This window comes from Austrofundulus limnaeus, unplaced genomic scaffold (genome assembly GCF_001266775.1).
Source record: "Austrofundulus limnaeus strain Quisiro unplaced genomic scaffold, Austrofundulus_limnaeus-1.0 Scaffold155, whole genome shotgun sequence".
NCBI lineage: Eukaryota > Metazoa > Chordata > Actinopteri > Cyprinodontiformes > Rivulidae > Austrofundulus > Austrofundulus limnaeus.
The window spans coordinates 887,430-899,535 of NW_013952557.1; the positions used below are offsets into that span (position 1 = coordinate 887,430).

General features: G+C 38.8%; 1 protein-coding gene across 4 annotated transcripts in view; it reads right to left on the minus strand.

Moving 5' to 3' along the window:
* The window catches only part of reln (reelin), a 142,735-nt gene that overhangs the window by 88,436 nt on the left and 42,193 nt on the right, over positions 1 to 12,106 (minus strand). The gene's annotated exons all lie outside the window — the stretch shown is intronic.

Here is a 12,106-nt window from a genome sequence, read left to right on the forward strand (position 1 = left end):
TTAAAAAGCACATCCTGTAAGCCAGTGTTGTTTTACTTAAGGCCAGTTTGGTCTTGAGTACTAAATAAAAAAAAGTTTAAATATGGCATCAGTAACTTGTTTTACACATACATTACAGCATCCTTGTGTTTTCTTTTAATTTTCCCTCAACCAGTCTGTTGGCATTATACCAGTCTGGTACTTTGCACTTCACAAGCGTTCTACAGTTGTTTTTTTTTTTCATTTTTCATTTCTTCAGCACCACCTTTACGACATTTATTTCCCTTATCCCTCTCCGTCTTTACTCTCCCTGTGAGCTGACACTCTATAAACGCTGCCTTTATTAATGAGAACGCATGTTCGGCCATGATTGCATCGTCGGAATGACATCATGTCACACAATCTTTCCTTTATATCACAGAGGCCACGGTCAAGGCGCCGCCCAAGTCATCAATCAGAGATCCAGAAAGCTATAATAATCAGCTGTACCTGAATGAGCCATGCAGACCCTGCAGTAAACGACTCTGGCGTTTCTCACATAAACAAGCATTTGTCTTCGATGTAAAGCAGTAGCTCAACATATTCTGTTCAGAGCCAAACAGTTTAGCATGTCCCGTTTCTGTATACATGTGTAAGCTGTAGTTTTTTTTTTTAAACACCATCTGTTCTGTGGAGCCTGTGTCCACAACTCCCCCTCCTCTCATTAATAAAAACTCACAGCACTGAAAAAATAATCAGGAGTGATTAATAACACTGAAGCTTTAATTTACACCACCCCACCCCCCAAAAAATCAATGATCAAATCAGAATGCAGGGAATGTGTCAGTGCATGTGTGAGAAAACAAATTAATTATGAAGAAATAATTCCACCTTTTGACCATAAGAAAACTGATCTTACATATTGCTCCTATAATTAAAGGCCAAACGTTCCTTAAAGTAATATTTATTTCTCACAACCTTTCATGCCAAAGATTTAAACTAAGATTGTTGAGAAATTATTTACAACTGTTTTCGTCAAACATTAAAAATAAAGTTGCATAATTTCATGTGATATCATATATTTCATGTGCTCTGGTACTGCTCAGAATGTATCTGAAGCTACTACCACAAAAAAAATTAGCTCAGTGTCAGTGTAAAATTGACTGAGGTATATCTTTTTTTTTTGACTAAGGATGATTAGCATGGCAGCCATCTTTGAGAGTTTTTGAGTTTAAATAAAATCCATTAATTGGTTTGTGAAATATTTTGTTAACAGACAAGACGAATCTGTTAGTTAATGGTATATTTGAAACAAAGATATTGTCACAGATTAAAGAGTTACAGCTTTTTGTATTTCTTGGGGTCAGGTAGTCTCAGGTTGATTCCAAAAGTAAATCAGTTGTAGATGTATATTCAATAATTAGATTCTGAGAGTTTTACTAAAATCCATCTACTGGTTCATGATTTAGACACAAACACAGACTGACAGGCAAACAGGTTACACTTGGTGGAGGTGGGCGATAAATATGGAACATGTTTTAGCCTTCACCTTTTTGTTCGACTAGACCAGCCGTGTGAACATTTGTACCTTTTTTTAACCATTGTTATGTTGTATTTGTGCACCACATCACAAACAGACCTCTTTTTCATTGCTGTCGGGTAAATTAGCTTGTTTTGTCTTGAGCACTATGCAGTAACTGAGACTCCCATTGAATTTATTCAGTGTGTGATTTTTTTAAATCATATTTAGGAATATTAATTTTTGTTGACATGAAATCAAAGTGAAAACCAACCAATGCAGTCATGTTTCCACACACTGTGTGTTGGATGCAGTGTGTGGTCCTAATGTGTCAGATTTATGGTTTATGCCTTTAACCACACTAACGAGGTGCTGGTGTGTAATAACAGAACGAGATGTAATCACCCACTAATAGTGCTGCTGCTCTCCATTCACCTTGTCTTCAACCTCACTGCATAATGGACACAATTTATTGGAAACACAACCAAAAATAAAAACATTTCAGACGAGGGTTGGTGGCAGCTGCTTATTTTCTGCGAAGTGAGCTCTGCAGAGAGAACTGAGAGCTGCATTTTCCACAGATGCCACACCGACATTTATGTAACCAACAAATGAATGAATTACTTTTATTTTACATATATTTTTAAGAAAGAGATTAGTTGTGGAAGTTACAAAGACATGGGCAACAAGCTTGAGCCAAATGAGTAAAATTGGGCTGCATGTTGTTCTGATTGTTTTTATATTTTAAATAGTTTTCAATGTTTTTTTCTAACGTCTAATATTGAGATATTTATTTAATTTTAAATGCAAGAATAAAATCAAAATATTATGAACATAAAGTTGCACCACAATAAAGTTGAAATAATGCAACAAGTCACAATGTTACCAAAATAAAGTCATAAAATTACATGATAAAAGTTATAATATTACGAGAATAAATATTATGAAAAAATTCATGATATTATGAGAATAAAGTCATAACATTATGAGAATTTTCATATAGCAAGAAAATGTTATATGAGAATAAAGATATCAGAATAAAGCCATAATATTATGAGAAAACATTATTTGAGAAAAAAGTCATGGTATTACAAGACTAACGTCATACCAGATTTAAACTGAAATAATCCAATTATAAAATCATATTACCAGAACTCTATAGAGTACTTCTAACGATAAAAAAGAAAAAAAACTTTATTATTTATCAGTTTTTTCCACAATAAATTATGCGCTAGCACTCAAAGTCAAAAGTAGTATTGAATCTATTGCACATTTGTTTATATTTTGTTTGCTTATTTTATTTTTAAACCTCCACAGCTCCAGGAGAAAACATGTTTAGCCCGTTTTGCAGTAAAATTGTATGAATGTTACTCAGAGCATCTCAGCACAGCAATTCAAGCATTTCTGAATTAAACAAGCAAATCTAATATGTATCATATTAATCATTCCCTTAAACAGAAATATTAATGAAGCTGATAAACAAAAAAAGAAATTGTAAAAAAAGAAGAAGGGATGGGTCTGGTAATTGTAGTAACACAGTAACACATTTTCTTATCTCATATAAAATCAAACCCATTAACCAATTTGGGCAGCAGACTTGTAACAAACTATGGGAAATATTGAATTAAACAAAAACACAAAATTCTATATATTCTGAAAGAAAAAAAAACATCAAACCCTGGAAAAATCATACAAATTAGGAAAGCATCTAAAAAGGAGAGAGAGAGAGAAAAGTGTGCAGACGAAGAAGAGGTAGAAAGAAGTTAGCTGAAGGTATGGTTAAAGGGAAGCAGAGAGCTGTTTGGCTAAGGTGAAGATGAAAAGGCAGTCTGATGCACTCCAGGACACAGCAGCACTGGGACTCAACACTGCTTGAAAAATTTCTATTCCCACTTGAAAAATACACCCAGGCATAAAAATGCAAATAACAATCTCTCTTTTCCTTTCATGTCTGGGTGCAGATAGATGCAAAAAAGAGAAGGAGAAATAACTAATATTCAGTGTGATCCAATTTTATAATGTTAAAGAAAAGCAACAAGCTTTAGCGAACCTGGGCTGAGAGAAAAGCTTTCCTGGTTCTGTCCAGGGAATAAACAGAGGAATGGAAAGATATTTTGCAACTGTGAAATCAAAACATGAAGCAAAGCTTTTCTGTCTTGTTCAGCACCTGGATCACATCAGCTGTAATGCTGTTCAAACTTCTAAGTTTATTTATTTATTTATTTATTTATTTATTTATTTATTTATTTATTTATTTATTTATTTATTTGTTAATTTTGTCAGGATATTCTAACCAGTACTTTTTTATGCTTTCTCAATCTTGTTTTCAAATTCTTCAGATCCACCGAACAGTGCAGCATATCCATTCATCTGTTTTATTTTTTTACTTGCTTCTCTTTTCTGGGCCATAGGGCGCTGGTACTAATCTCCAGCAATCACTGAGTGAGAGGCAGGGTACACCCTGGACAGGTGTCCTTGGTGCAAACCTGAGGAAGGGCTTTTGTATAAGCAGGAACAGACAATAAATGGATGCACAATTTTGTTTATCCTTTTTTTTTTTTTTACATTTTCCAGTAGTTACCTTTTATGTTTTGTTGTAAAATCACACGTGTATGCAAAGGACGGCTGCAGTCAATATTTTTTCTGCATTTGCGCAACTCGATCAACAACAGGAGAAATGATGGATAGCAGAGCAGTTTGTGCTGCTCAATTTCTTCAGTTTATCAGAGCTTCTGACATGGAACATAATGTAGATGGGCCACACCATTTCTTGGGTCAGAGGGGACGCATTTTCCCCCATTCTATAAGTACTGTTGTCTGAACAAATGTACGTGCACTCATTATTTTGGATGCAACTATTTTAATGCTGGAGCACAAACAAGTACTGCTTAATTACAAATAGCACCAACTTGTGACCTGCCATAAAAACTACAGTGGATTCAAAGGTTTTTGAGGGATCTTCTAAACAGTGATTGAAATCACAGCCATACTGTATAACGCTCAGAAAATCTCTAAGGCACATGTATCAAACTCAAGCCCTGCGGACCAAACGTGGCCCACCACAATAGTTTATGTGGCCCGTGAGAAATGTAACAACATCTTACAATAAGCATATAAAGCCAGCACTGACTATGAACCACATCTCCCACAATGCATCTTGATTATTTTACCCATGAAATAAGAGGTTCAAAAACAGCAGGTAGCCGCTATAATCCTGTGTGTAAAATCTCCATTTAACTGCATTTTCTCTAGCTACTCTTTGGGAAGTTACCACTTACAAGTTGTAAATTGAAATTAGAATGCCACCCCAGTGGGGATTGCCTGTCAGAAAGTGGGGAATTTCAAGGTTCATTAGGGCAGCTACTCACCATAACTCAATAACAGTGAACTCTATTACTTTTAATATGATTTCTTTATTCTATATTATTATTTTACTATAATGATTATAAGAGGACATGTTAAAAGGCTGTTTCTATGCACAAAATACTACATAGAGTTCAGGTATTGTTTGTTTGCAGTGCTCAGCTGTGAGACAAGGAATGTGAAATACCACATTTATCCTTTCAGGGTCACAAGGGTCACTGGTCCCCATCCAGCAGTCACTGTGCGAGGGGTGTTGAAGTTCAACACAAAACATGAAAAAATTAAAGAACTGGCCCTTGGATGTCAACTATAAAGCTTATGGCCCTCTGTGAAAATGAATTTGTCACCCCTGCTCTGAGAAATCATTTAAAAGTCATATCAGTACCCAAGTGTGACACTTTATTATTTGCACTGTAAACTATTATTACCAAATCAATTAAAATTACGCACTGAATTGATGAGGTACCTGCAGTCCAAATGCCACCAATGAAGCGTTTAGACCACATTTTAGATGAGGAACAACCAAGGCCACTTCTTAATTCAATAAGCAGCCACAGGGGAGCTATCCTCCGTCAGATACACACATGCAAATACATACACGCTCACACGTTAACACATGCAGATCTTTTGCATGCAGATCGGGCACTTACGAGCTGTCAGCAGTGATTAATGACAACGGAAGATGACCCGCTAACTCCCACCATATACAAAGCTTGTTTTAATAAGAAGAACCCTACCACACACACAGATACAGCCACAGTTAAATGTACCACTCAGTATGTCCACGCTCAGTCAGATACACAGAAATGCATGCATGCAATGTTGGGGTTTTATTTGCTGTCACCCTAACATCAGTCTCTGCTAACAATGTTCTGCAAAAGAGAAGCAAAAAGTCGACCGCCTTCAATCTGCTCAGTAGAAAAGAGACATTTCTCTAGTCTGACTGGGTTTCTCACTTTAATAATTAAAAACTTATTTCTATAATAGTTCTACCAGAAGTGGGCAAAATTACAAGTCAAATATGTGAGAGTCCAGAATAAGAGTATGCAATCTTTCAAGAAAGCATTACAGAAAAGTTTTAGATGTACATTTTAGTTTTCTTTAAAATATCTCAAATTCTTTATGACTTTACAAAGCTGATGAGCTCTCCACAGCCGAGCTCAAAAACAAATCAAATGGATGGAGTGAGAATTCTCCCGGATGGAGCAGATGGGCACTCTGTGGCTCAGCCTGGCACCAACTTAACACCATGGAACCAGCAGGAGCGGCTCCGACTGCCGTTAGAGCTAATAGTTCAGCTTTATGGCAGTGTTGCTGTGATTTAAAAAAAAAAGGGGCAGCAGATTCAAAACGATGTGCACTTTGGCAAAGCTAATACACACTATTTGGCATCTGGAATGTAGCAAATAGATGCTGTAGTTTGCAACAGTTCCAGGACTGTCTGATGCCGCTGGCTCGATGGGTAGATGGAAAATCAAAAGTGTGAGTGACCCATCTGTGTTAGGTTGGACTCTATCAAAAGATGTTCAGTGGCTTTGAAGATGACTTTGAGATAATATGAAAATATATCTTTACTGCTCAGCTGTGGCTCAGTAAAATAGTGGTTGAGTGGTCATCCTCCAATCAAAAATCTGAGGTTTGATTTTCAGTCCTGCAGTATGTAGACGGGTACTCGGATAAGACACTGAAACCATCAGACCAAGTTGTGCTTGGTTGCTGACTGAGCAAGAATAAAAAGTGCTGCATTTGCATAAATAGCACAACTAATACAATAGAAAGTGCAGCATAAGTGTGCGGAGGTTATTGATTATTATTAAGGATCTTTGGAGCCTGGCTGAGATTAAAAGGAAGCGCTGCCAATTATTATTTTGCAAAAACTCTGTCGCCTGTCTTTCCATTGTAAATAAGCAGCATGTTTGGGTTTTTTAAGCAAAAAAATGAATGCAGGGTTCTTACCATATTTGTCTACACTCACTAAATTTGATTTAAGAGAAAATGTTTTATAGCTAAAGGAAGTAATTTCTGTTTGTATGTTTCTTTGTTGCGTTCAGTCTTGTGGTGTGTGCACACAGACAGATAATAGCCCAGTAAAAAGCTCACACTTTGATAATCAGTGTATGAAAAAAAAACTGAAATAATTTGGAAAACAGGCCCATTAGAAGCTCACATTTCATGTGGTAATCCTTAATACCTGTCATAAACGCACTGGAGCATTAACGTGTTATTAAAAGCCAGTGAATGTATGGGAATGTGTCAGCACAAGAATAATGCCTTTGTCAACATGTTTCAAGAGAAGGCCACACAATAGGGGCATAAATGATATATCACAACAGTACTGACAGCCTGAGCAGGGACCCCATACGCTTTGTGCTGCTGAATGATCCCATGCCATGTGTGCTGTCGAGCGCCTCCGTTGTCCTGCAGTCACCCCTTCGTTCCTGTAACATCCTCAGCTGGCCCAGCTGGACGACCGCAGGGGCCTCCCAACCCTACCCTGATCCACCATTGGCCCAAACAGGATCCGTCGCCCAACCTGCCAATCACATTACCATGGAGATGAGTTGGAAACATTGTGGTGATGGCAGGGGTCTGACCACAGTGTTGCCAGGAGGACGCAGTGTGTTAATATGGGTGGTGCAATGTGCCAACGAACGCAAAAAGAAGCAGGAAACTCTGTGGGAAAATGTGCGTGGGTTTGCATCATGAATGAAAGGTTGTAATAAAGGACACCTGGAAGTTTGCTGACCAGTAGAGCTTAAGGTGCCAGCAAGTGTCTTTAAATGTTTGTTCACATTAACACCAATTTCACAGCCAGCTTTCACCAGTTTTGTCATTTCTGCATAAATAAAATCTTTGTTTTCTTGCTTTTATTCACAGAGCCAGCCAATTTTAAGATTTTACAGTTGTGCTTTCATTCGGGCTTTCATTGTACATCGCAGCATCTCTCATCAATCATCCATTAACTCTTGACAACAAGAACACATCCGCAAACTAGAAGAAGCTGCCAGAATGGCTGCAATCAGCTGGAAAGCAGGAAAGAGTGCATATATACGCAAAGATTTGTAATCCGCACATAAATCAACGTGTTAGATGTTGTCTAAAATAAATAAATCTTAATTGATTTAAATATTCCTCTTCTTTACGGCTACCATTAGAGATCACAGAAGCAAAGAAACTACTTTGATATCACTATCTGTTGCACCAACACTCTCCTCCTTCCCTGCATCCATGAACCTTCTCTGTTGTCTTCTACTTCTCCCGGTCCCTGGCAGCTCCACGTCCTGCACAACGTATGTGTTTGTTACATAAACCATCAAGGTGGGGGATTGCTGAAAGGTTCAGTAACAGTTAAAACAGCTGAAACTGCTGAGTGACAGTGATGGGACGTCTGGAAGCAGCAGCCACAAGAGGACAGCCCGTTTTAAGAAAACAGTGACAAAGTCACTAAAGCCCCCTGCACCTCACCCTCCTGCGCTCGAGCAACAGTTTCTCCATCCATACATCCATCCGGGAGCGAAACCCATGAGCAGCTGCCTCTTGTGGGTGTGTGTCACTGTAGCTTGGCAGGCACACACCACAGCATTACCGGCAGGCGCCTGGCCTAATTTGATTTTTAATTCAATGCGACTCCTCAGCTAATAGTTTGAGTTGGGAATTAATTAATCTGATTTGACTTGTGCTAATTTCTACCCCACCCATGAACCTGCTCTCCACCCGTCAGTGCAGCAAACAAACAAGTGGGTCTTGCAGGCTCTGTCCTTACACACATGTTGAGAATGAGAGACAGGGGCCCGGGGTGACAGGTGAGGGGCCGGTTGAAACGCCTCAAGAAACTGTTGCACGATGGCCGTGAACTGTGTGCACAGTCAGAATCTAAAAGTGTTCATGGATGAGACTGGAGCTCAGTCTAATCTGACAGAGAGGGGCTATGAGGCAGTACACTAGTCACGGCAACAGATCGGCTCCCTTAAGGTGGGGGGAACAAAGGAGAGGTCAGTCACTGGTTCCTTTAACAAAAATGTGGGTTAGAAAGGATCTGGGTAAGCTGCATCGCACAGAACTTTGCGTGAATCGTGAAACAGCGAGTAGCGCAAACAGCAGAACTTATCTGTTTACAACTGAAGCTTTTAAGAAGAGGTCCAGCTAGGACCCTACAGGGAGAAAACCAACAGAAACACTAAGCTTTCTCTGCTTAAAGAGTCAGAAGGAGCACTTCCACTGTTTCAAATATTCTTTAAGAGGGACCTTTAAAAATGAATAGACCTGAGAGTGCAGCTTCTGGCAAACACTTTGAGAAGAGGAATTTGTAAAAATCACACTCCCAGTTTGCTCGCTCAAATCCGCAAATACCCACACACTTGCCAGGTGCACACGGAGGTTGTGAATTTAAAAAAGTTTTACATCACTAAACAACAAAGATACATTTCAAAGTCGGATCGCCTCATGTTGAAATGATGCAAACCCACTGGAGTTCAAAGAAATGTGTCGAAGCGAGCAGCATTAGAGCCGAAGCTCCTGCTCTATCTTTTTTTTTCTCCGTCCATATTTCCCTCTCATTCTCTCTGACATGTAGCCACCCTCTCTGCAGGGCAGAAAATAACATTGCTCTGCTCTAAAGAGACCACACATGGGAGAAACAACCTACGCCTGCTGCTCACTCCTGCAGCATTCAACGATAAATAAAAATAAAATGGCCCAGCATCTCATGCATTGCTCTGAAATCTCCATCGCAGATGAGTTAATCTCTTGCCTTTTTGTTTCTGCTTCCACAGTTACCCTCACCCTTGTTATCATACATTTATATTCAAAAATACAGCAAAACATAAAATAAAAATGCTCAGGGAGAGCTTAGAAAAACATGTGGTAACACCCATAAAAAAAGAAAAAAATGAACATAATAATCACAGAGATATGAAAGCTTGCTTCAGGCTGACCACAAATGGCATTCCTTACATGAATACATATTTCCTGTCGACTTGCATGACAACGTTTTAAATAAAGGTCTTGCATGATATGTTAGCCAAAGGAGTATGAGTTTTGGATGACTCCCAACTATCATCACACTGAATCTTAACTCGTTGAATTGGCTGAGTTATACAGTCCCATGAAAGTATTGGAACAGCAAGTCAAATTATGTTCTTTATGTTAGTTCACTGAAGACATCAAAAGATGAGCATGAGATAATAGTTCAGAATGTCAACTTTTATTTCCTTGTACTTACATGTTATCTTAGGATATATCACAGTTTGTATTACACCACAGCCTTTTTAGGTGAGCAAAATTGGAACAAATTATCTTAATGTAAATAACATTTAATATTTGGTGGTATAACCCTTGTTTGACTGCCTCAAGCCTGTGACTCATCCACATCAAACTGTTGCATTCTTCATTTGAGAGGCTGTTTCAGGCTTTTACCACAACTTCTTTCAGTTCTTGTTTGTTTCAGGGGTGGGGGTGGGGGGTCTCTCTTCAGTCTCCTCTACAGGAGGTAAAATGCTCTATTGGGTTCAGGTCAGGTGATTGACTTAGCCAATCTAAAACCAGAAATTCATTCTGCTGTTGCCATAATCAGTTACTTCATCAATAAATATTAAAGAGTCTGTTCCAGAAGCAGTCATGCATGATCAAACTATGACGTTACCTGCACCATGCTTCACAGATGAGCTTGTGTGTTTCAGATTATCAGCAGTTCCTTTATTTCTCCACAGTTTGGCCTTTCCGTCACTTTGGTAGAGATTAATCTTGGTCCCATCAGCCCATAAGATTGTCTTCCAGAACTTTTGCAGCTCATCTCCATACTTTTTTGCAAATTTCAGTCTGGCCTTCTGATTCTTGTTACTGATGAGTGGTTTGCATTTTTGGGTCCGGCCTCTATATTTCTGCTGTCTGAGTCATTTTCAAACAGTGGATTGGGGTATCTTCACCCCTGCACTGTGGAGGTTGTTAGTGATGTCACAGCTCTCACAATATTTCTGTCAACTACTGCTGTTTTCCTTGGCTGACCTGTTGGACGTCTCTTGTTCAGTACAGTACTTTCTTTCTTATTCAGGACATTTCAAATTATTGCTATGCCCAATGTTTTTCAATGACTGATGGATTTTTTCCGGCTTCAAAGGGGCTTGCTTTTCTCCTATAGACAGCTCTCTGGTCTTCATGTTTCTTTAACAAAAAAGACCTACTTTATACAGTAGGTTTAAACCCAGGACAAAAAGTAGACTAGTCATGCAGAACGATTTAATGTTTGAACAATCAATTTTAAAGGCAACACCTGGTCAATAAGAAACGTCTGTCAGTATGTTCCAATACTTTTGCTCACTGGCTCACCTGTGGTGTATTTCAAACAGTGATATATCCAAAGTTGTTCAACACGTCTACACGTAAATACCAGGAAATAAAAGCTGACATTCAGAACTCTTGTATCATGCTCATCTTTTGATTTTAAACCCAAATTTCAATAAATCAGTTCCATCTACTCATGGGATATTTTACAAACCGACAAACAAGATTGACTTAATACCAAAGTTTTAACCAGAGAAGAGACAAAATGTTTCAACGTTTCTACCTGAATAATTGATTTGATTCAGGACAAAGTTGTAACATGCTTTGAGTTAGAGCTCAGCGTACACGGTACATTGCAAAAAAACTTGGTGCTTTTATTATGCAGCATTAGCGGCTGCTTTTGGGCTTGCAAGCTTGAACAGCTGTGGCAGCTGTCTTAAATTCGATCTATTCCAAAAGTTAATCAAGTGTAGATAAACATTTAATGATTACATTCTGAGTTTCAATAACATTTGTGCAGTGGTTTATGTGATGTTCAGCTTACAGGCCTACAGTCATTGTGACATAAAACCCCTCCATTTCTGGCTCTAGGTGATTAAAAAAACTGGAGTTTCAGGATGGTGATGTACGTTTACAGAAAAACTGGTTGAATAAAATACATTGTAAATTCCCAGCAGATCTGCTGAATGTCACAGAGGCAAAACTGTTGTAGATCTTCTCTGAATTAATAATAAATGCAAGAATCTGACATCTCTGAATGTGGGCTTGGCTTTTTGTCTCAAAGGAGGCTTTGAACAGCTACTTTTGACTTGTGGTGCATAATTACCCGAGCATTCCTCCGGACTCTGCGAGAGCGCAAATGTTTTGCCACCTGTTAGCAGCCTGCAGACCTTGGAGAGCGAGGGCCGAGCAACAAGAGGGACAGAACTGCGGCTCGTCTGGGCAAGAGGGCTGGGGAAAGTCCTCTGCCAGCAAAGCCGGGTAATT